Source organism: Anarhichas minor, unplaced genomic scaffold, assembly GCF_050575085.1.
Source record: "Anarhichas minor isolate MPS153535 unplaced genomic scaffold, ASM5057508v1 ptg000013l, whole genome shotgun sequence".
Taxonomy (NCBI): Eukaryota; Metazoa; Chordata; class Actinopteri; order Perciformes; family Anarhichadidae; genus Anarhichas; species Anarhichas minor.
Window position 1 is genome coordinate 885,817 of NW_027466459.1, and position 22,232 is coordinate 908,048.

The window sequence follows — 22,232 nt, forward strand, 5'->3', positions numbered from 1 at the left end:
GAGGAAGTTTTTTGAAGAAAATCTTTGAAACTATGCTTACTTTCACAAAATCAACTTTTGGCCTCCTCTCTGCCTGAAACGTCTTTTAAGAGCATAAAAAGTGAAAATGCATCTCTAGGCAGGAAAGTGCTGAAAGCTGCAGATATTCATGAACATGACATCAGACTGTGAAATCAACTGTGCTGACGTAGTTTTTTGAAGAAAATCTTTGAAACTATGTTTACTTTCACAAAATCAACTTTTGGCCTCCTCTCTGCCTGAAACGTCTTTTAAGAGCATAAAAAGTGAAAATGCATCTCTAGGCAGGAAAGTGCTGAAAGCTGCAGATATTCATGAACATGACATCAGACTGTGAAATCAACTGTGCTGACGTAGTTTTTTGAAGAAAATCTTTGAAACTATGTTTACTTTCACAAAATCAACTTTTGGCCTCCTCTCTGCCTGAAACGTCTTTTAAGAGCATAAAAAGTGAAAATGCATCTCTAGGCAGGAAAGTGCTGAAAGCTGCAGATATTCATGAACATGACATCAGACTGTGAAATCAACTGTCTTGAGGAAGTTTTTTGAAGAAAATCTTTGAAACTATGCTTACTTTCACAAAATCAACTTTTGGCCTCCTCTCTGCCTGAAACGTCTTTTAAGAGCATAAAAAGTGAAAATGCATCTCTAGGCAGGAAAGTGCTGAAAGCTGCAGATATTCATGAACATGACATCAGACTGTGAAATCAACTGTGCTGACGTAGTTTTTTGAAGAAAATCTTTGAAACTATGTTTACTTTCACAAAATCAACTTTTGGCCTCCTCTCTGCCTGAAACGTCTTTTAAGAGCATAAAAAGTGAAAATGCATCTCTAGGCAGGAAAGTGCTGAAAGCTGCAGATATTCATGAACATGACATCAGACTGTGAAATCAACTGTCTTGAGGAAGTTTTTTGAAGAAAATCTTTGAAACTATGCTTACTTTCACAAAATCAACTTTTGGCCTCCTCTCTGCCTGAAACGTCTTTTAAGAGCATAAAAAGTGAAAATGCATCTCTAGGCAGGAAAGTGCTGAAAGCTGCAGATATTCATGAACATGACATCAGACTGTGAAATCAACTGTGCTGACGTAGTTTTTTGAAGAAAATCTTTGAAACTATGTTTACTTTCACAAAATCAACTTTTGGCCTCCTCTCTGCCTGAAACGTCTTTTAAGAGCATAAAAAGTGAAAATGCATCTCTAGGCAGGAAAGTGCTGAAAGCTGCAGATATTCATGAACATGACATCAGACTGTGAAATCAACTGTCTTGAGGAAGTTTTTTGAAGAAAATCTTTGAAACTATGCTTACTTTCACAAAATCAACTTTTGGCCTCCTCTCTGCCTGAAACGTCTTTTAAGAGCATAAAAAGTGAAAATGCATCTCTAGGCAGGAAAGTGCTGAAAGCTGCAGATATTCATGAACATGACATCAGACTGTGAAATCAACTGTGCTGACGTAGTTTTTTGAAGAAAATCTTTGAAACTATGTTTACTTTCACAAAATCAACTTTTGGCCTCCTCTCTGCCTGAAACGTCTTTTAAGAGCATAAAAAGTGAAAATGCATCTCTAGGCAGGAAAGTGCTGAAAGCTGCAGATATTCATGAACATGACATCAGACTGTTAAATCAACTGTGCTGACGTAGTTTTTTGAAGAAAATCTTTGAAACTATGTTTAGTTTCACAAAATCAACTTTTGGCCTCCTCTCTGCCTGAAACGTCTTTTAAGAGCATAAAAAGTGAAAATGCATCTCTAGGCAGGAAAGTGCTGAAAGCTGCAGATATTCATGAACATGACATCAGACTGTTAAATCAACTGTGCTGACGTAGTTTTTTGAAGAATATCTTTGAAACTATGCTTACTTTCACAAAATCAACTTTTGGCCTCCTCTCTGCCTGAAACGTCTTTTAAGAGCATAAAAAGTGAAAATGCATCTCAAGGCAGGAAAGTGCTGAAAGCTGCAGATATTCATGAACATGACATCAGACTGTGAAATCAACTGTGCTGACGTAGTTTTTTGAAGAAAATCTTTGAAACTATGTTTACTTTCACAAAATCAACTTTTGGCCTCCTCTCTGCCTGAAACGTCTTTTAAGAGCATAAAAAGTGAAAATGCATCTCTAGGCAGGAAAGTGCTGAAAGCTGCAGATATTCATGAACATGACATCAGACTGTTAAATCAACTGTGCTGACGTAGTTTTTTGAAGAATATCTTTGAAACTATGCTTACTTTCACAAAATCAACTTTTGGCCTCCTCTCTGCCTGAAACGTCTTTTAAGAGCATAAAAAGTGAAAATGCATCTCTAGGCAGGAAAGTGCTGAAAGCTGCAGATATTCATGAACATGACATCAGACTGTGAAATCAACTGTCTTGAGGAAGTTTTTTGAAGAAAATCTTTGAAACTATGCTTACTTTCACAAAATCAACTTTTGGCCTCTTCCAAGCCTCAAACGTATTTTAAGAGCATAAAAGGCTGAGAATATACCGTAAACCAGTAACGGTGGGTAATCATCAGGTTCTAATGAAAACATCATGAAACTGAACTGCCCTGAGCCAGTTTTTTGAAGAAAACCTTTGAAAGTATTTTGATTGTCACTAAATCCACTTTTTTTTTTTCTTCCAAGCCTGAAACATATTTTAAGAGCATAAAAGGCTAAGAATGTACCGTGAACCAATAAAGGTGTGTAAGAATCAGTTTCTATCGAAAACATCATGAAACAGTGAAATCAACTGCACTAAGCCAGTTTTTTGAAACAATGTTTACTTTCACAAAATCCACTTTTGGCCTCTTTCAAGCCTGAAACATATTTTAAGAACATAAAAGCCTACATTAAACCAGTAAAAGGTGCCTGAAACGTATTTTAAGAGCATAAAAGGCTGAGAATGTACCGTAAACCAGTAAAGGTGGGTAAGCAGGTTGTAATGAAAACATCATGAAACAGTGAAATCAACTGCCCTGAGCCAGTTTTCTAAAACTATGTTGACTTTCACAAAATCCACTTTTGGCCTCTTCCAAGCCTGAAACGTATTTTAAGAGCATAAAAGGCTACATTAAACCAGTAAAGGTGCCTGAAACGTATTTTAAGAGCATAAAAGGCTGAGAATGTACCGTAAACCAGTAGAGGTGGGTAATCATCAGGTTCTAATGAAAACATCATGAAACTGAACTGCCCTGAGCCAGTTTTTTGAAGAAAACCTTTGAATGTATTTTGACTGTCACTAAATCCACTTTTTTTCTTTTCTTCCAAGCCTGAAACATATTTTAAGAGCATAAAAGGCTGAGAATGTACCGTGAACCAATAAAGGTGTGTAAGAATCAGTTTCTATCGAAAACATCATGAAACAGTGAAATCAACTGCCCTGAGCCAGTTTTCTGAAACTATGTTGACTTTCACAAAATCCACTTTTGTTTTCCTTCCAAGCCTGAAACGTATTTTAAGAACATAAAAGGCTACATTAAACCAGTAAAGGTGGGTACGCATCAGATTCTAATGAAAACATCATGAAACAATGAAATCAACTGCCCTGAGCCAGTTTTCTGAAACTATGTTGACTTTCACAAAATCCACTTTTGGCCTCTTCCAAGCCTGAAACGTATTTTAAGAGCAGAAAAGGCTGAGAATGTACCGTAAACCAGTAAAGGTGGGTAAGCAGGTTGTAATGTAAACATCATGAAACAGTGAAATCAACTGCCCTGAGCCAGTTTTCTGAAACTATGTTGACTTTCACAAAATCCACTTTTGGCCTCTTCCAAGCCTGAAACGTATTTTAAGAGCATAAAAGGCTGATAATGTACCGTAAACCAGTAAAGGTGGGTAATCATCAGGTTCTAATGAAAACATCATGAAACTGAACTGCCCTGAGCCAGTTTTTTGAAGAAAACCTTTGAATGTATTTTGACTGTCACAAAATCCACTTTTTTTCTTTTCTTCCAAGCCTGAAACGTATTTTAAGAGCATAAAAGGCTGAGAATGTACCGTAAACCAGTAAAGGTGGGTAATCATCACGTTCTAATGAAAACATCATGAAACTGAACTGCCCTGAGCCAGTTTTTTGAAGAACATCCTTGAAACGTATTTTAAGAGCATAAAAGGCTACATTAAACCAGTAAAGGTGGGTACGCATCAGGTTCTAATGAAAACATCATGAAACAATGAAATCAACTGCCCTGAGCCAGTTTTTTAAAGAACATCCTTGAAACTATGTTGACTTTCACAAAATCCACTTTTGGCCTCTTCCAAGCCTGAAACGTATTTTAAGAGCATAAAAGGCTGAGAATGTACCGTAAACCAGTAAAGGTGAGTAAGCAGGTTGTAATGAAAACATCATGAAATAGTGAAATCAACTGCCCTAAGCCAGTTTTTTGACACTATGTTTACTTTCACAAAATCCACTTTTGGCCTCTTTCAAGCCTGAAACGTATTTTAAGAACATAAAAGGCTACATTAAACCAGTAAAGGTGGGTAAGCAGGTTGTAATGAAAACATCATGAAAAAGTGAAATCAACTGCCCTGAGCCAGTTTTTTGAAGAAAATCTTTGAAACTATGTTTTTTTCACAAAATCCACTTTTGGCCTCTTCCAAGCCTGCAACGTATTTTAAGAGCAGAAAAGGCTGAGAATATACCGTAAACCAGTAACGGTGGGTAATCATCAGGTTCTAATGAAAACATCATGAAACTGAACTGCCCTGAGCCAGTTTTTTGAAGAAAACCTTTGAAAGTATTTTGATTGTCACTAAATCCACTTTTTTTTTTTCTTCCAAGCCTGAAACATATTTTAAGAGCATAAAAGGCTAAGAATGTACCGTGAACCAATAAAGGTGTGTAAGAATCAGTTTCTATCGAAAACATCATGAAACAGTGAAATCAACTGCACTAAGCCAGTTTTTTGAAACAATGTTTACTTTCACAAAATCCACTTTTGGCCTCTTTCAAGCCTGAAACATATTTTAAGAACATAAAAGCCTACATTAAACCAGTAAAAGGTGCCTGAAACGTATTTTAAGAGCATAAAAGGCTGAGAATGTACCGTAAACCAGTAAAGGTGGGTAAGCAGGTTGTAATGAAAACATCATGAAACAGTGAAATCAACTGCCCTGAGCCAGTTTTCTAAAACTATGTTGACTTTCACAAAATCCACTTTTGGCCTCTTCCAAGCCTGAAACGTATTTTAAGAGCATAAAAGGCTGAGAATGTACCGTAAACCAGTAGAGGTGGGTAATCATCAGGTTCTAATGAAAACATCATGAAACTGAACTGCCCTGAGCCAGTTTTTTGAAGAAAACCTTTGAATGTATTTTGACTGTCACTAAATCCACTTTTTTTCTTTCTTCCAAGCCTGAAACATATTTTAAGAGCATAAAAGGCTACATTAAACCAGTAAAGGTGCCTGAAACGTATTTTAAGAGCATAAAAGGCTGAGAATGTACCGTAAACCAGTAGAGGTGGGTAATCATCAGGTTCTAATGAAAACATCATGAAACTGAACTGCCCTGAGCCAGTTTTTTGAAGAAAACCTTTGAATGTATTTTGACTGTCACTAAATCCACTTTTTTTCTTTTCTTCCAAGCCTGAAACATATTTTAAGAGCATAAAAGGCTGAGAATGTACCGTGAACCAATAAAGGTGTGTAAGAATCAGTTTCTATCGAAAACATCATGAAACAGTGAAATCAACTGCCCTGAGCCAGTTTTCTGAAACTATGTTGACTTTCACAAAATCCACTTTTGTTTTCCTTCCAAGCCTGAAACGTATTTTAAGAACATAAAAGGCTACATTAAACCAGTAAAGGTGGGTACGCATCAGATTCTAATGAAAACATCATGAAACAATGAAATCAACTGCCCTGAGCCAGTTTTCTGAAACTATGTTGACTTTCACAAAATCCACTTTTGGCCTCTTCCAAGCCTGAAACGTATTTTAAGAGCAGAAAAGGCTGAGAATGTACCGTAAACCAGTAAAGGTGGGTAAGCAGGTTGTAATGTAAACATCATGAAACAGTGAAATCAACTGCCCTGAGCCAGTTTTCTGAAACTATGTTGACTTTCACAAAATCCACTTTTGGCCTCTTCCAAGCCTGAAACGTATTTTAAGAGCATAAAAGGCTGATAATGTACCGTAAACCAGTAAAGGTGGGTAATCATCAGGTTCTAATGAAAACATCATGAAACTGAACTGCCCTGAGCCAGTTTTTTGAAGAAAACCTTTGAATGTATTTTGACTGTCACAAAATCCACTTTTTTTCTTTTCTTCCAAGCCTGAAACGTATTTTAAGAGCATAAAAGGCTGAGAATGTACCGTAAACCAGTAAAGGTGGGTAATCATCACGTTCTAATGAAAACATCATGAAACTGAACTGCCCTGAGCCAGTTTTTTGAAGAACATCCTTGAAACGTATTTTAAGAGCATAAAAGGCTACATTAAACCAGTAAAGGTGGGTACGCATCAGGTTCTAATGAAAACATCATGAAACAATGAAATCAACTGCCCTGAGCCAGTTTTTTAAAGAACATCCTTGAAACTATGTTGACTTTCACAAAATCCACTTTTGGCCTCTTCCAAGCCTGAAACGTATTTTAAGAGCATAAAAGGCTGAGAATGTACCGTAAACCAGTAAAGGTGAGTAAGCAGGTTGTAATGAAAACATCATGAAATAGTGAAATCAACTGCCCTAAGCCAGTTTTTTGACACTATGTTTACTTTCACAAAATCCACTTTTGGCCTCTTTCAAGCCTGAAACGTATTTTAAGAACATAAAAGGCTACATTAAACCAGTAAAGGTGGGTAAGCAGGTTGTAATGAAAACATCATGAAAAAGTGAAATCAACTGCCCTGAGCCAGTTTTTTGAAGAAAATCTTTGAAACTATGTTTTTTTCACAAAATCCACTTTTGGCCTCTTCCAAGCCTGCAACGTATTTTAAGAGCAGAAAAGGCTGAGAATGTACCGTAAACCAGTAAAGGTGGGTAATCATCAGGTTCTAATGAAAACATCATGAAACTGAACTGCCCTGAGCTAGTTTTTTGAAGAAAACCTTTGAATGTATTTTGACTGTCACAAAATCCACTTTTTTTTTTCTTCCAAGCCTGAAACGTATTTTAAAAGCATAAAAGGCTAAGAATGTACCGTGAACCAAAAAAGGTGTGTAAGAATCAGTTTCTATCGAAAACATCATGAAACAGTGAAATCAACTGCCCTGAGCCAGTTTTCTGAAACTATGTTGACTTTCACAAAATCCACTTTTGGCCTCTTCCAAGTCTGAAATGTATTTTAAGAGCATACAATTCTACATTAAACCAGTAAAGGTGGGTACGCATCAGGTTCTAATGAAAACATCATGAAACAATGAAATCAACTGCCCTGAGCCAGTTTTTTGAAGAACATCCTTGAAACTATGTTTACTTTCACAAAATCCACTTTTGGCCTTTTCCAAGCCTGAAACGTATTTTAAGAGTAGAAAAGGCTGAGAATGTACCGTAAAACAGTAAAGGTGGGTGAGCAGGTTGTAATGAAAACATCATTAAAGAGTGAAATCAACTGCCCTGAGCCAGTTTTCTGAAACTATGTTGACTTTCACAAAATCCACTTTTGGCCTCTTCCAAGCCTGAAACGTATTTTAAGAGCAGAAAAGGCTGAGAATGTACCGTAAACCAGTAAAGGTGGGTAATCATCAGGTTCTAATGAAAACATCATGAAACTGAACTGCCCTGAGCAAGTTTTTTGAAGAACATCCTTGAAACTATGTTGACTTTCACAAAATCCACTTTTGGCCTCTTCCAAGCCTGAAACGTATTTTAAGAACATAAAAGGCTACATTAAACCAGTAAAGGTACGCATCAGGTTCTAATGAAAACATCATGAAACAATGAAATCAACTGCCCTGAGCCAGTTTTTTAAAGAACATCCTTGAAACTATGTTGACTTTCACAAAATCCACTTTTGGCCTCTTCCTAGCCTGAAACGTATTTTAAGAGCATAAAAGGCTGAGAATGTACCGTAAACCAGTAAAGGTGGGTAATTATCAGGTTCGAATGAAAACATCATGAAACTGAACTGCCCTGAGCCAGTTTTTTGAAGAACATCCTTGAAACTATGTTTACTTTCACAAAATCCACTTTTGGCCTCTTCCAAGCCTCAAACGTATTTTAAGAGCAGAAAAGGCTGAGAATGTACCGTAAACCAATAAAGGTGTGTAAGAATCAGTTTCTATCGAAAACATCATGAAACAGTGAAATCATCATGAATCAGATTCTACCTCATCATGGTCATCATTTTCCTTCTCTTCATGCCCTTCTTCCATTTCAGCGGGCGATGTGGGGGCTTCTTCAGAGGAAGTAGTAGCATGTGGTCTGTAGGTTGGATCCATCGCCTCATCATTATTTTCCGTCTCTTCTGACCCTGAATCGTCCTCATCAGTTGATTCTTCCTCCTCATTATGTTCAGCATTGTCCTCCTGGTTATTCTTTTCCACATCATAGTTCAAAATTACCTCACAAGCCTCCTGTGCAGTATAGCGCTTCTGCCTCCTCATTGTGCTGCCTGTCTCTCTCTAAAATGTGAAATGCCCCAACACCTGTGAGAAAAGACCTATTTTTTTATTGTCATAACCATTGCTTGACCCCACACATCAAACATCCAAGATCAAAGATGTTTTGGAAAGCAGTATGGTGTGACAACTTGCCTCATTGAGCCACTTTGTGCTGCGGGGTCTTTTTGACCCCAGAGGACAACAGAAGTTATTCAATTCAATAAATCACCGTTAATTCAATCAAATTACCTCAAATTTATTTTAATCATGAAGAGCATAGTATCGAACGCCCCCTACATTAAACCAGTAAAGGTGGGTAATCATCAGGTTCTAATGAAAACATCATGAAACAGTGAAATCAACTGCCCTGAGCCAGTTTTTTGAAGAACATCCTTGAAACTATGTTTACTTTCACAAAATGCACTTTTGGCCTCTTCCAAGCCTGAAACGTATTTTAAGAGCAGAAAAGGCTGAGAATGTACCGTAAACCAGTAAAGGTGGGTAAGCAGGTTGTAATGAAAACATCATGAAACAGTGAAATCAACTGCCCTGAGCCAGTTTTTTGAAGAACATCCTTGAAACTATGTTGACTTTCACAAAATCCACTTTTGGCCTCTTCCAAGCTTCAAACGTATTTTAAGAGCATAAAAGGCTGAGAATGTACCGTAAACCAGTAAAGGTGGGTAATTATCAGGTTCGAATGAAAACATCATGAAACTGAACTGCCCTGAGCCAGTTTTTTGAAGAACATCCTTGAAACTATGTTTACTTTCACAAAATCCACTTTTGGCCTCTTCCAAGCCTGAAACGTATTTTAAGAGCAGAAAAGGCTGAGAATGTACCGTAAACCAGTAAAGGTGGGTAAGCAGGTTGTAATGAAAACATCATGAAAGAGTGAAATCAACTGCCCTGAGCCAGTTTTCTGAAACTATGTTTACTTTCACAAAATCCACTTTTGGCCTCTTCCAAGCCTCAAACGTATTTTAAGAGCAGAAAAGGCTGAGAATGTACCGTAAACTAGTAAAGGTGGGTAATCATCAGGTTCTAATGAAAACATCATGAAACTGAACTGCCCTGAGCCAGTTATTTGATGAAAACCTTTGAAAGTATTTTGACTGTCACAAAATCCACTTTTTTTTTTCTTCCAAGCCTGAAACGTATTTTAAGAGCATAACAGGCTAAGAATGTACCGTAAACCAATAAAGGTGTGTAAGCATCAGTTTCTATCGAAAACATCATGAAACAGTGAAATCAACTGCCCTGAGCCAGTTTTCTGAAACTATGTTGACTTTCACAAAATCCACTTTTGGCCTCTTCCAAGCCTGAAATGTATTTTAAGAACATAAAAGGCTACATTAAACCAGTAAAGGTACGCATCAGGTTCTAATGAAAACATCATGAAACAATGAAATCAACTGCCCTGAGCCAGTGTTTTGAAGAACATCCTTGAAACTATGTTTACTTTCACAAAATCCAATTTTGGCCTCTTTCAAGCCTGAAACGTATTTTAAGAACATAAAAGGCTACATTAAACCAGTAAAGGTGGGTACGCATCAGGTTCTAATGAAAACATCATGAAACAATGAAATCAACTGCCCTGAGCCAGTTTTTTGAAGAACATCCTTGAAACTATGTTTACTTTCACAAAATCCACTTTTGGCCTTTTCCAAGCCTGAAACGTATTTTAAGAGCAGAAAAGGCTGAGAATGTACCGTAAACCAGTAAAGGTGGGTAATCATCAGGTTCTAATGAAAACATCATGAAACTGAACTGCCCTGAGCCAGTTTTTTGAAGAACATCCTTGAAACTATGTTGACTTTCACAAAATCCACTTTTGGCCTCTTCCAAGCCTGAAACGTATTTTAAGAACATAAAAGGCTACATTAAACCAGCAAAGGTGGGTAAGCATGTTGAAATGAAAACATCATGAAAGAGTGAAATCAACTGCCCTGAGCCAGTTTTTTGAAGAACATCCTTGAAACTATGTTTACTTTCACAAAATCCACTTTTGGCCTTTTCCAAGCCTGAAACGTATTTTAAGAGCAGAAAAGGCTGAGAATGTACCGTAAAACAGTAAAGGTGGGTGAGCAGGTTGTAATGAAAACATCATTAAAGAGTGAAATCAACTGCCCTGAGCCAGTTTTCTGAAACTATGTTGACTTTCACAAAATCCACTTTTGGCCTCTTCCAAGCCTGAAACGTATTTTAAGAGCAGAAAAGGCTGAGAATGTACCGTAAACCAGTAAAGGTGGGTAATCATCAGGTTCTAATGAAAACATCATAAACTGAACTGCCCTGAGCCAGTTTTTTAAAGAACATCCTTGAAACTATGTTGACTTTCACAAAATCCACTTTTGGCCTCTTCCAAGCTTGAAACGTATTTTAAGAGCAGAAAAGGCTGAGAATGTACCGTAAACCAGTAAAGGTGGGTAAGAATCAGTTTCTATCGAAAACATCATGAAACAGTGAAATCAACTGCCCTAAGCCAGTTTTTTGAAACTATGTTGACTTTAAGAAAATGCACTTTTGGCCTCTTCCAAGCCTGAAACGTATTTTAAGAGCATAAAAGGCTGAGAATGTACCGTAAACCAGTAAAGGTGGGTAATCATCAGGTTCTAATGAAAACATCATGAAACTGAACTGCCCTGAGCCAGTTTTTTGAAGAAAACCTTTGAAACTATGTTTACTTTCACAAAATCCACTTTTTAGAAGAAAATCTTTGAAACTATGTTTACTTTCACAAAATCCACTTTTTTGAAGAAAATCTTTGAAACTGTTTGCTTTCACACAATCCACTTTTGGCCTCCTCTCTGCTTGAAACGTCTTTTAAGAGCATAAAAAGTGAAAATGCATCTCTAGCCCTTGTGTTGTCCTGGGGTCATTAATGACCCCAGAAGAAATCTTTTGCTGTCAAAATATGTTTTTTATTCATCAAATGGTCTGAAAATAATGGGGGGCGTTCGATACTATGCTCTTCATGATTGAAATAAATTTGAGGTAATTTGATTGAATTAACGGTGATTTATTGAATTGAATAACTTCTGTTGTCCTCTGGGGTCAAAAAGACCCCGCAGCACAAAGTGGCTCAATGAGGCAAGTTGTCACACCATACTGCTTTCCAAAACATCTTTGATCTTGGATGTTTGATGTGTGGGGTCAAGCAATGGTTATGACAATAAAAAAATAGGTCTTTTCTCACAGGTGTTGGGGCATTTCACATTTTAGAGAGAGACAGGCAGCACAATGAGGAGGCAGAAGCGCTATACTGCACAGGAGGCTTGTGAGGTAATTTTGAACTATGATGTGGAAAAGAATAACCAGGAGGACAATGCTGAACATAATGAGGAGGAAGAATCAACTGATGAGGACGATTCAGGGTCAGAAGAGACGGAAAATAATGATGAGGCGATGGATCCAACCTACAGACCACATGCTACTACTTCCTCTGAAGAAGCCCCCACATCGCCCGCTGAAATGGAAGAAGGGCATGAAGAGAAGGAAAATGATGACCATGATGAGGTAGAATCTGAAGCTGAAATGGAAGAAGTGTCAGAAGTGGAGAACTGCACTTATTATGATGAAGAGGAAGAATCAACTGATGAGGTAAAATCTGAAGCTGAAATGGAAGAAGTGTCAGAAGTGGAGGACTGCACTTATGATGAAGAAGAATATTTCCAGTCAAAGGATGAAAAAATGATCTGGTCTTCCATCCCTCCCAGTGACAGACGACGCATGTTGACAGTCGAGAGAGCAGAGAGAGAGACAAGCCACCATGGTCCAACCGCATATGCAAGGTCTCGTATTGATGACATAAAGTCCACTTTTGACCTGTTTCTGCCCAAGCCTATTGAAGAGGTGATGCTGAACATGACAAACAAGGAGGGGCGACGTGTGTATGGCAACAAGTGGAGAAAGATGGATCGAATGGACCTGCAGGCATATGTGGGTTTGTTGATTCTCGCAGGCGTGTACCGATCCAGTAAAGAAGCTACATCTAGTTTATAGCATGCCGAGTCTGGTAGGGCAATTTTCCGTGCTACCATGACACTCAAGATGTTTCATAAAATCTCAAGAGTGATTCGATTTGATGATAAAGACACAAGAGAAGACCGCCGTGCACGAGACAAACTTGCTCACATTCGAGACGTATGGGACAAGTGGGTGTCTCTCCTGCCATTGATGTTAAAATACGTTTCAGGCTTGAAAGAGGCCAAAAGTGGATTTTGTGAAAGTAAACATAGTTTCAAAAAACTGGCTTAGGGCAGTTGATTTCACTGTTTCATGATGTTTTCGATAGAAACTGATTCTTACACACCTTTATTGGTTTACGGTACATTCTTAGCCTGTTATGCTCTTAAAATACGTTTCAGGCTTGGAAGAGGCCAAAAGTGGATTTTGTGAAAGTAAACATAGTTTCAGAAAACTGGCTCAGGGCAGTTGATTTCACTCTTTCATGATGTTTTCATTACAACCTGCTTACCCACCTTTACTGGTTTACGGTACATTCTCAGCCTTTTCTGCTCTTAAAATACGTTTCAGGCTTGGAAGAGGCCAAAAGTGGATTTTGTGAAAGTAAACATAGTTTCAAGGATGTTCTTCAAAAAACTGGCTCAGGGCAGTTCAGTTTCATGATGTTTTCATTCGAACCTGATGATTACCCACCTTTACTGGTTTACGGTACATTCTCAGCCTTTTATGCTCTTAAAATACGTTTCAGGCTAGGAAGAGGCCAAAAGTGGATTTTGTGAAAGTCAACATAGTTTCAAGGATGTTCTTTAAAAAACTGGCTCAGGGCAGTTGATTTCACTATTTCATGATGTTTTCATTACAACCTGCTTACTCACCTTTACTGGTTTACGGTACATTCTCAGCCTTTTATGCCCTTAAAATACGTTTCAGGCTTGGAAGAGGCCAAAAGTGGATTTTGTGAAAGTAAACATAGTTTCAAGGATGTTCTTCAAAAAACTGGCTCAGGGCAGTTCAGTTTCATGATGTTTTCATTCGAACCTGATGATTACCCACCTTTACTGGTTTACGGTACATTCTCAGCCTTTTATGCTCTTAAAATACGTTTCAGGCTAGGAAGAGGCCAAAAGTGGATTTTGTGAAAGTCAACATAGTTTCAAGGATGTTCTTTAAAAAACTGGCTCAGGGCAGTTGATTTCACTATTTCATGATGTTTTCATTACAACCTGCTTACTCACCTTTACTGGTTTACGGTACATTCTCAGCCTTTTATGCTCTTAAAATACGTTTCAGGCTTGGAAGAGGCCAAAAGTGGATTTTGTGAAAGTCAACATAGTTTCAAGGATGTTCTTTAAAAAACTGGCTCAGGGCAGTTGATTTCACTATTTCATGATGTTTTCATTACAACCTGCTTACTCACCTTTACTGGTTTACGGTACATTCTCAGCCTTTTATGCCCTTAAAATACGTTTCAGGCTTGGAAGAGGCCAAAAGTGGATTTTGTGAAAGTCAACATAGTTTCAAGGATGTTCTTTAAAAAACTGGCTCAGGGCAGTTGATTTCATTGTTTCATGATGTTTTCATTAGAACCTGATGCGTACCCACCTTTACTGGTTTAATGTAGCCTTTTATGTTCTTAAAATACGTTTCAGGCTTGGAAGAGGCCAAAAGTGGATTTTGTGAAAGTAAACATAGTTTCAGAAAACTGGCTCAGGGCAGTTGATTTCACTCTTTCATGATGTTTTCATTACAACCTGCTTACCCACCTTTACTGGTTTACGGTACATTCTCAGCCTTTTCTGCTCTTAAAATACGTTTCAGGCTTGGAAGAGGCCAAAAGTGGATTTTGTGAAAGTAAACATAGTTTCAAGGATGTTCTTCAAAAAACTGGCTCAGGGCAGTTCAGTTTCATGATGTTTTCATTCGAACCTGATGATTACCCACCTTTACTGGTTTACGGTACATTCTCAGCCTTTTATGCTCTTAAAATACGTTTCAGGCTAGGAAGAGGCCAAAAGTGGATTTTGTGAAAGTCAACATAGTTTCAAGGATGTTCTTTAAAAAACTGGCTCAGGGCAGTTGATTTCACTATTTCATGATGTTTTCATTACAACCTGCTTACTCACCTTTACTGGTTTACGGTACATTCTCAGCCTTTTATGCTCTTAAAATACGTTTCAGGCTTGGAAGAGGCCAAAAGTGGATTTTGTGAAAGTCAACATAGTTTCAAGGATGTTCTTTAAAAAACTGGCTCAGGGCAGTTGATTTCATTGTTTCATGATGTTTTCATTAGAACCTGATGCGTACCCACCTTTACTGGTTTAATGTAGCCTTTTATGTTCTTAAAATACGTTTCAGGCTTGGAAGAGGCCAAAAGTGGATTTTGTGAAAGTAAACATAGTTTCAAAAAACTGGCTTAGGGCAGTTGATTTCACTGTTTCATGATGTTTTCGATAGAAACTGATTCTTACACACCTTTATTGGTTTACGGTACATTCTTAGCCTTTTATGCTCTTAAAATACGTTTCAGGCTTGGAAGAGGCCAAAAGTGGATTTTGTGAAAGTCAACATAGTTTCAAGGATGTTCTTTAAAAAACTGGCTCAGGGCAGTTGATTTCATTGTTTCATGATGTTTTCATTAGAACCTGATGCGTACCCACCTTTACTGGTTTAATGTAGCCTTTTATGTTCTTAAAATACGTTTCAGGCTTGGAAGAGGCCAAAAGTGGATTTTGTGAAAGTAAACATAGTTTCAGAAAACTGGCTCAGGGCAGTTGATTTCACTCTTTCATGATGTTTTCATTACAACCTGCTTACCCACCTTTACTGGTTTACGGTACATTCTCAGCCTTTTCTGCTCTTAAAATACGTTTCAGGCTTGGAAGAGGCCAAAAGTGGATTTTGTGAAAGTAAACATAGTTTCAAGGATGTTCTTCAAAAAACTGGCTCAGGGCAGTTCAGTTTCATGATGTTTTCATTCGAACCTGATGATTACCCACCTTTACTGGTTTACGGTACATTCTCAGCCTTTTATGCTCTTAAAATACGTTTCAGGCTAGGAAGAGGCCAAAAGTGGATTTTGTGAAAGTCAACATAGTTTCAAGGATGTTCTTTAAAAAACTGGCTCAGGGCAGTTGATTTCACTATTTCATGATGTTTTCATTACAACCTGCTTACTCACCTTTACTGGTTTACGGTACATTCTCAGCCTTTTATGCTCTTAAAATACGTTTCAGGCTTGGAAGAGGCCAAAAGTGGATTTTGTGAAAGTCAACATAGTTTCAAGGATGTTCTTTAAAAAACTGGCTCAGGGCAGTTGATTTCATTGTTTCATGATGTTTTCATTAGAACCTGATGCGTACCCACCTTTACTGGTTTAATGTAGCCTTTTATGTTCTTAAAATACGTTTCAGGCTTGGAAGAGGCCAAAAGTGGATTTTGTGAAAGTAAACATAGTTTCAGAAAACTGGCTCAGGGCAGTTGATTTCACTCTTTCATGATGTTTTCATTACAACCTGCTTACCCACCTTTACTGGTTTACGGTACATTCTCAGCCTTTTCTGCTCTTAAAATACGTTTCAGGCTTGGAAGAGGCCAAAAGTGGATTTTGTGAAAGTAAACATAGTTTCAAGGATGTTCTTCAAAAAACTGGCTCAGGGCAGTTCAGTTTCATGATGTTTTCATTCGAACCTGATGATTACCCACCTTTACTGGTTTACGGTACATTCTCAGCCTTTTATGCTCTTAAAATACGTTTCAGGCTAGGAAGAGGCCAAAAGTGGATTTTGTGAAAGTCAACATAGTTTCAAGGATGTTCTTTAAAAAACTGGCTCAGGGCAGTTGATTTCACTATTTCATGATGTTTTCATTACAACCTGCTTACTCACCTTTACTGGTTTACGGTACATTCTCAGCCTTTTATGCTCTTAAAATACGTTTCAGGCTTGGAAGAGGCCAAAAGTGGATTTTGTGAAAGTCAACATAGTTTCAAGGATGTTCTTTAAAAAACTGGCTCAGGGCAGTTGATTTCACTATTTCATGATGTTTTCATTACAACCTGCTTACTCACCTTTACTGGTTTACGGTACATTCTCAGCCTTTTATGCCCTTAAAATACGTTTCAGGCTTGGAAGAGGCCAAAAGTGGATTTTGTGAAAGTCAACATAGTTTCAAGGATGTTCTTTAAAAAACTGGCTCAGGGCAGTTGATTTCATTGTTTCATGATGTTTTCATTAGAACCTGATGCGTACCCACCTTTACTGGTTTAATGTAGCCTTTTATGTTCTTAAAATACGTTTCAGGCTTGGAAGAGGCCAAAAGTGGATTTTGTGAAAGTAAACATAGTTTCAGAAAACTGGCTCAGGGCAGTTGATTTCACTCTTTCATGATGTTTTCATTACAACCTGCTTACCCACCTTTACTGGTTTACGGTACATTCTCAGCCTTTTCTGCTCTTAAAATACGTTTCAGGCTTGGAAGAGGCCAAAAGTGGATTTTGTGAAAGTAAACATAGTTTCAAGGATGTTCTTCAAAAAACTGGCTCAGGGCAGTTCAGTTTCATGATGTTTTCATTCGAACCTGATGATTACCCACCTTTACTGGTTTACGGTACATTCTCAGCCTTTTATGCTCTTAAAATACGTTTCAGGCTAGGAAGAGGCCAAAAGTGGATTTTGTGAAAGTCAACATAGTTTCAAGGATGTTCTTTAAAAAACTGGCTCAGGGCAGTTGATTTCACTATTTCATGATGTTTTCATTACAACCTGCTTACTCACCTTTACTGGTTTACGGTACATTCTCAGCCTTTTATGCTCTTAAAATACGTTTCAGGCTTGGAAGAGGCCAAAAGTGGATTTTGTGAAAGTCAACATAGTTTCAAGGATGTTCTTTAAAAAACTGGCTCAGGGCAGTTGATTTCATTGTTTCATGATGTTTTCATTAGAACCTGATGCGTACCCACCTTTACTGGTTTAATGTAGCCTTTTATGTTCTTAAAATACGTTTCAGGCTTGGAAGAGGCCAAAAGTGGATTTTGTGAAAGTAAACATAGTTTCAAAAAACTGGCTTAGGGCAGTTGATTTCACTGTTTCATGATGTTTTCGATAGAAACTGATTCTTACACACCTTTATTGGTTTACGGTACATTCTTAGCCTTTTATGCTCTTAAAATACGTTTCAGGCTTGGAAGAGGCCAAAAGTGGATTTTGTGAAAGTCAACATAGTTTCAAGGATGTTCTTTAAAAAACTGGCTCAGGGCAGTTGATTTCATTGTTTCATGATGTTTTCATTAGAACCTGATGCGTACCCACCTTTACTGGTTTAATGTAGCCTTTTATGTTCTTAAAATACGTTTCAGGCTTGGAAGAGGCCAAAAGTGGATTTTGTGAAAGTAAACATAGTTTCAGAAAACTGGCTCAGGGCAGTTGATTTCACTCTTTCATGATGTTTTCATTACAACCTGCTTACCCACCTTTACTGGTTTACGGTACATTCTCAGCCTTTTCTGCTCTTAAAATACGTTTCAGGCTTGGAAGAGGCCAAAAGTGGATTTTGTGAAAGTAAACATAGTTTCAAGGATGTTCTTCAAAAAACTGGCTCAGGGCAGTTCAGTTTCATGATGTTTTCATTCGAACCTGATGATTACCCACCTTTACTGGTTTACGGTACATTCTCAGCCTTTTATGCTCTTAAAATACGTTTCAGGCTAGGAAGAGGCCAAAAGTGGATTTTGTGAAAGTCAACATAGTTTCAAGGATGTTCTTTAAAAAACTGGCTCAGGGCAGTTGATTTCACTATTTCATGATGTTTTCATTACAACCTGCTTACTCACCTTTACTGGTTTACGGTACATTCTCAGCCTTTTATGCTCTTAAAATACGTTTCAGGCTTGGAAGAGGCCAAAAGTGGATTTTGTGAAAGTCAACATAGTTTCAGAAAACTGGCTCAGGGCAGTTGATTTCACTTTTTCATGATGTTTTCATTACAACCTGCTTACCCACCTTTACTGGTTTAATGTAGCCTTTTATGTTCTTAAAATACGTTTCAGGCTTGAAAGAGGCCAAAAGTGGATTTTGTGAAAGTAAACATAGTTTCAAAGATTTTCTTCAAAAAACTGGCTCAGGGCAGTTGATTTCACTTTTTCATGATGTTTTCATTACAACCTGCTTACCCACCTTTACTGGTTTAATGTAGCCTTTTATGTTCTTAAAATACATTTCAGGCTTGGAAGAGGCCAAAAGTGGATTTTATGAAAGTAAACATAGTTTCAAAAAACTGGCTTAGGGCAGTTGATTTCACTGTTTCATGATGTTTTCATTACAACCTGCTTACTCACCTTTACTGGTTTACGGTACATTCTCAGCCTTTTATGCTCTTAAAATACGTTTCAGGCTTGGAAGAGGCCAAAAGTGGATTTTGTGAAAGTCAACATAGTTTCAAGGATGTTCTTTAAAACACTGGCTCAGGGCAGTTGATTTCATTGTTTCATGATGTTTTCATTAGAACCTGATGCGTACCCACCTTTACTGGTTTAATGTAGCCTTTTATGCTCTTAAAATATGTTTCAGGCTTGGAAGAAAACACAAAAGTGGATTTTGTGACAGTCAAAATACTTTCAAAGGTTTTCATCAAAAAACTGGCTCAGGGCAGTTCAGTTTCATGATGTTTTCATTAGAACCTGATGATTACCCACCTTTACTGGTTTACGGTACATTCTCAGCCTTTTCTGCTCTTAAAATACATTTCAGACTTGGAAGAGGCCAAAAGTGGATTTTGTGAAAGTCAACATAGTTTCAGAAAACTGGCTCAGGGCAGTTGATTTCACTGTTTCATGATGTTTTCATTAGAACCTGATGCGTACCTTTACTGGTTTAATGTAGCCTTTTATGTTCTTAAAATACATTTCAGGCTTGGAAGAGGCCAAAAGTTGATTTTGTGAAAGTCAACATAGTTTCAAAGATTTTCTTCAAAAAACTGGCTCAGGGCAGTTGATTTCACTGTTTCATGATGTTTTCATTAGAACCTGATGCGTACCTTTACTGGTTTAATGTAGCCTTTTATGTTCTTAAAATACATTTCAGGCTTGGAAGAGGCCAAAAGTGGATTTTGTGAAAGTAAACATAGTTTCAAAAAACTGGCTTAGGGCAGTTGATTTCACTGTTTCATGATGTTTTCATTACAACCTGCTTACTCACCTTTACTGGTTTACGGTACATTCTCAGCCTTTTATGCTCTTAAAATACGTTTCAGGCTTGGAAGAGGCCAAAAGTGGATTTTGTGAAAGTCAACATAGTTTCAAGGATGTTCTTTAAAACACTGGCTCAGGGCAGTTGATTTCATTGTTTCATGATGTTTTCATTAGAATCTGATGCGTACCCACCTTTACTGGTTTAATGTAGCCTTTTATGCTCTTAAAATACGTTTCAAGGATATTCTTCAAAAAACTGGCTCAGGGCAGTTCAGTTTCATGATGTTTTCATTAGAACCTGATGATTACCCACCTTTTACTGGTTTACGGTACATTATCAGCCTTTTATGCTCTTAAAATACGTTTCAGACTTGGAAGAGGCCAAAAGTGGATTTTGTGAAAGTCAACATAGTTTCAGAAAACTGGCTCAGGGCAGTTGATTTCACTGTTTCATGATGTTTTCGATAGAAACTGATTCTTACACACCTTTTTTGGTTCACGGTACATTCTTAACCTTTTATGCTCTTAAAATACGTTTCAGGCTTGGAAGAAAAAAAAAAGTGGATTTTGTGACAGTCAAAATACATTCAAAGGTTTTCTTCAAAAAACTAGCTCAGGGCAGTTCAGTTTCATGATGTTTTCATTAGAACCTGATGATTACCCACCTTTACTGGTTTACGGTACATTCTCAGCCTTTTCTGCTCTTAAAATACGTTGCAGGCTTGGAAGAGGCCAAAAGTGGATTTTGTGAAAAAAACATAGTTTCAAAGATTTTCTTCAAAAAACTGGCTCAGGGCAGTTGATTTCACTGTTTCATGATGTTTTCATTACAACCTGCTTACCCACCTTTACTGGTTTACGGTACATTATCAGCCTTTTTTCTCTTAAAATACGTTTCAGGCTTGGAAGAGGCCAAAAGTGGATTTTGTGAAAGTCAACATAGTTTCAGAAAACTGGCTCAGGGCAGTTGATTTCACTGTTTCATGATGTTTTCGATAGAAACTGATTCTTACACACCTTTATTGGTTCACGGTACATTCTTAGCCTTTTATGCTCTTAAAATATGTTTCAGGCTTGGAAGAAAAGAAAAAAAGTGGATTTAGTGACAGTCAAAATACATTCAAAGGTTTTCTTCAAAAAACTGGCTCAGGGCAGTTCAGTTTCATGATGTTTTCATTAGAACCTGATGATTACCCACCTCTACTGGTTTAAGGTACATTCTCAGCCTTTTATGCTCCTAATATACGTTTCAGGCACCTTTACTGGTTTAATGTAGCCTTTTATGCTCTTAAAATATGTTTCAGGCTTGAAAGAGGCCAAAAGTGGATTTTGTGAAAGTAAACATTGTTTCAAAAAACTGGCTTAGGGCAGTTGATTTCACTGTTTCATGATGTTTTCGATAGAAACTGATTCTTACACACCTTTATTGGTTCACGGTACATTCTTAGCCTTTTATGCTCTTAAAATATGTTTCAGGCTTGGAATAAAAAAAAAAGTGGATTTAGTGACAATCAAAATACTTTCAAAGGTTTTCTTCAAAAAACTGGCTCAGGGCAGTTCAGTTTCATGATGTTTTCATTAGAACCTGATGATTACCCACCGTTACTGGTTTACGGTACATTCTCAGCCTTTTATGCTCTTAAAATACGTTTCAGGCTTGGAAGAGGCCAAAAGTGGATTTTGTGAAAGTCAACATAGTTTCAGAAAACTGGCTCAGGGCAGTTGATTTCACTGTTTCATGATGTTTTCATTACAACCTGCTTACCCACCTTTACTGGTTTACGGTACATTCTCAGCCTTTTATGCTCTTAAAATACGTTTCAGGCTTGGAAGAGGCCAAAAGTGGATTTAGTGACAGTCAAAATACATTCAAAGGTTTTCTTCAAAAAACTGGCTCAGGGCAGTTCAGTTCCATGATGTTTTCATTAGAACCTGATGATTACCCACCTCTACTGGTTTACGGTACATTCTCAGCCTTTTATGCTCTTAAAATACGTTTCAGGCACCTTTACTGGTTTAATGTAGCCTTTTATGTTCTTAAAATACATTTCAGGCTTGGAAGAGGCCAAAAGTGGATTTTGTGAAAGTCAACATAGTTTCAGAAAACTGGCTCAGGGCAGTTGATTTCACTGTTTCATGATGTTTTCGATAGAAACTGATGCTTACACACCTTTATTGGTTTACGGTACATTCTTAGCCTGTTATGCTCTTAAAAGACGTTTCAGGCTTGGAAGAAAAAAAAAAGTGGATTTTGTGACAGTCAAAATACTTTCAAAGGTTTTCATCAAAAAACTGGCTCAGGGCAGTTCAGTTTCATGATGTTTTCATTAGAACCTGATGATTACCCACCTTTACTAGTTTACGGTACATTCTCAGCCTTTTCTGCTCTTAAAATACGTTTGAAGCTTGGAAGAGGCCAAAAGTGGATTTTGTGAAAGTCAACATAGTTTCAAGGATGTTCTTCAAAACACTGGCTCAGGGCAGTTGATTTCATTGTTTCATGATGTTTTCATTAGAACCTGATGCGTACCCAC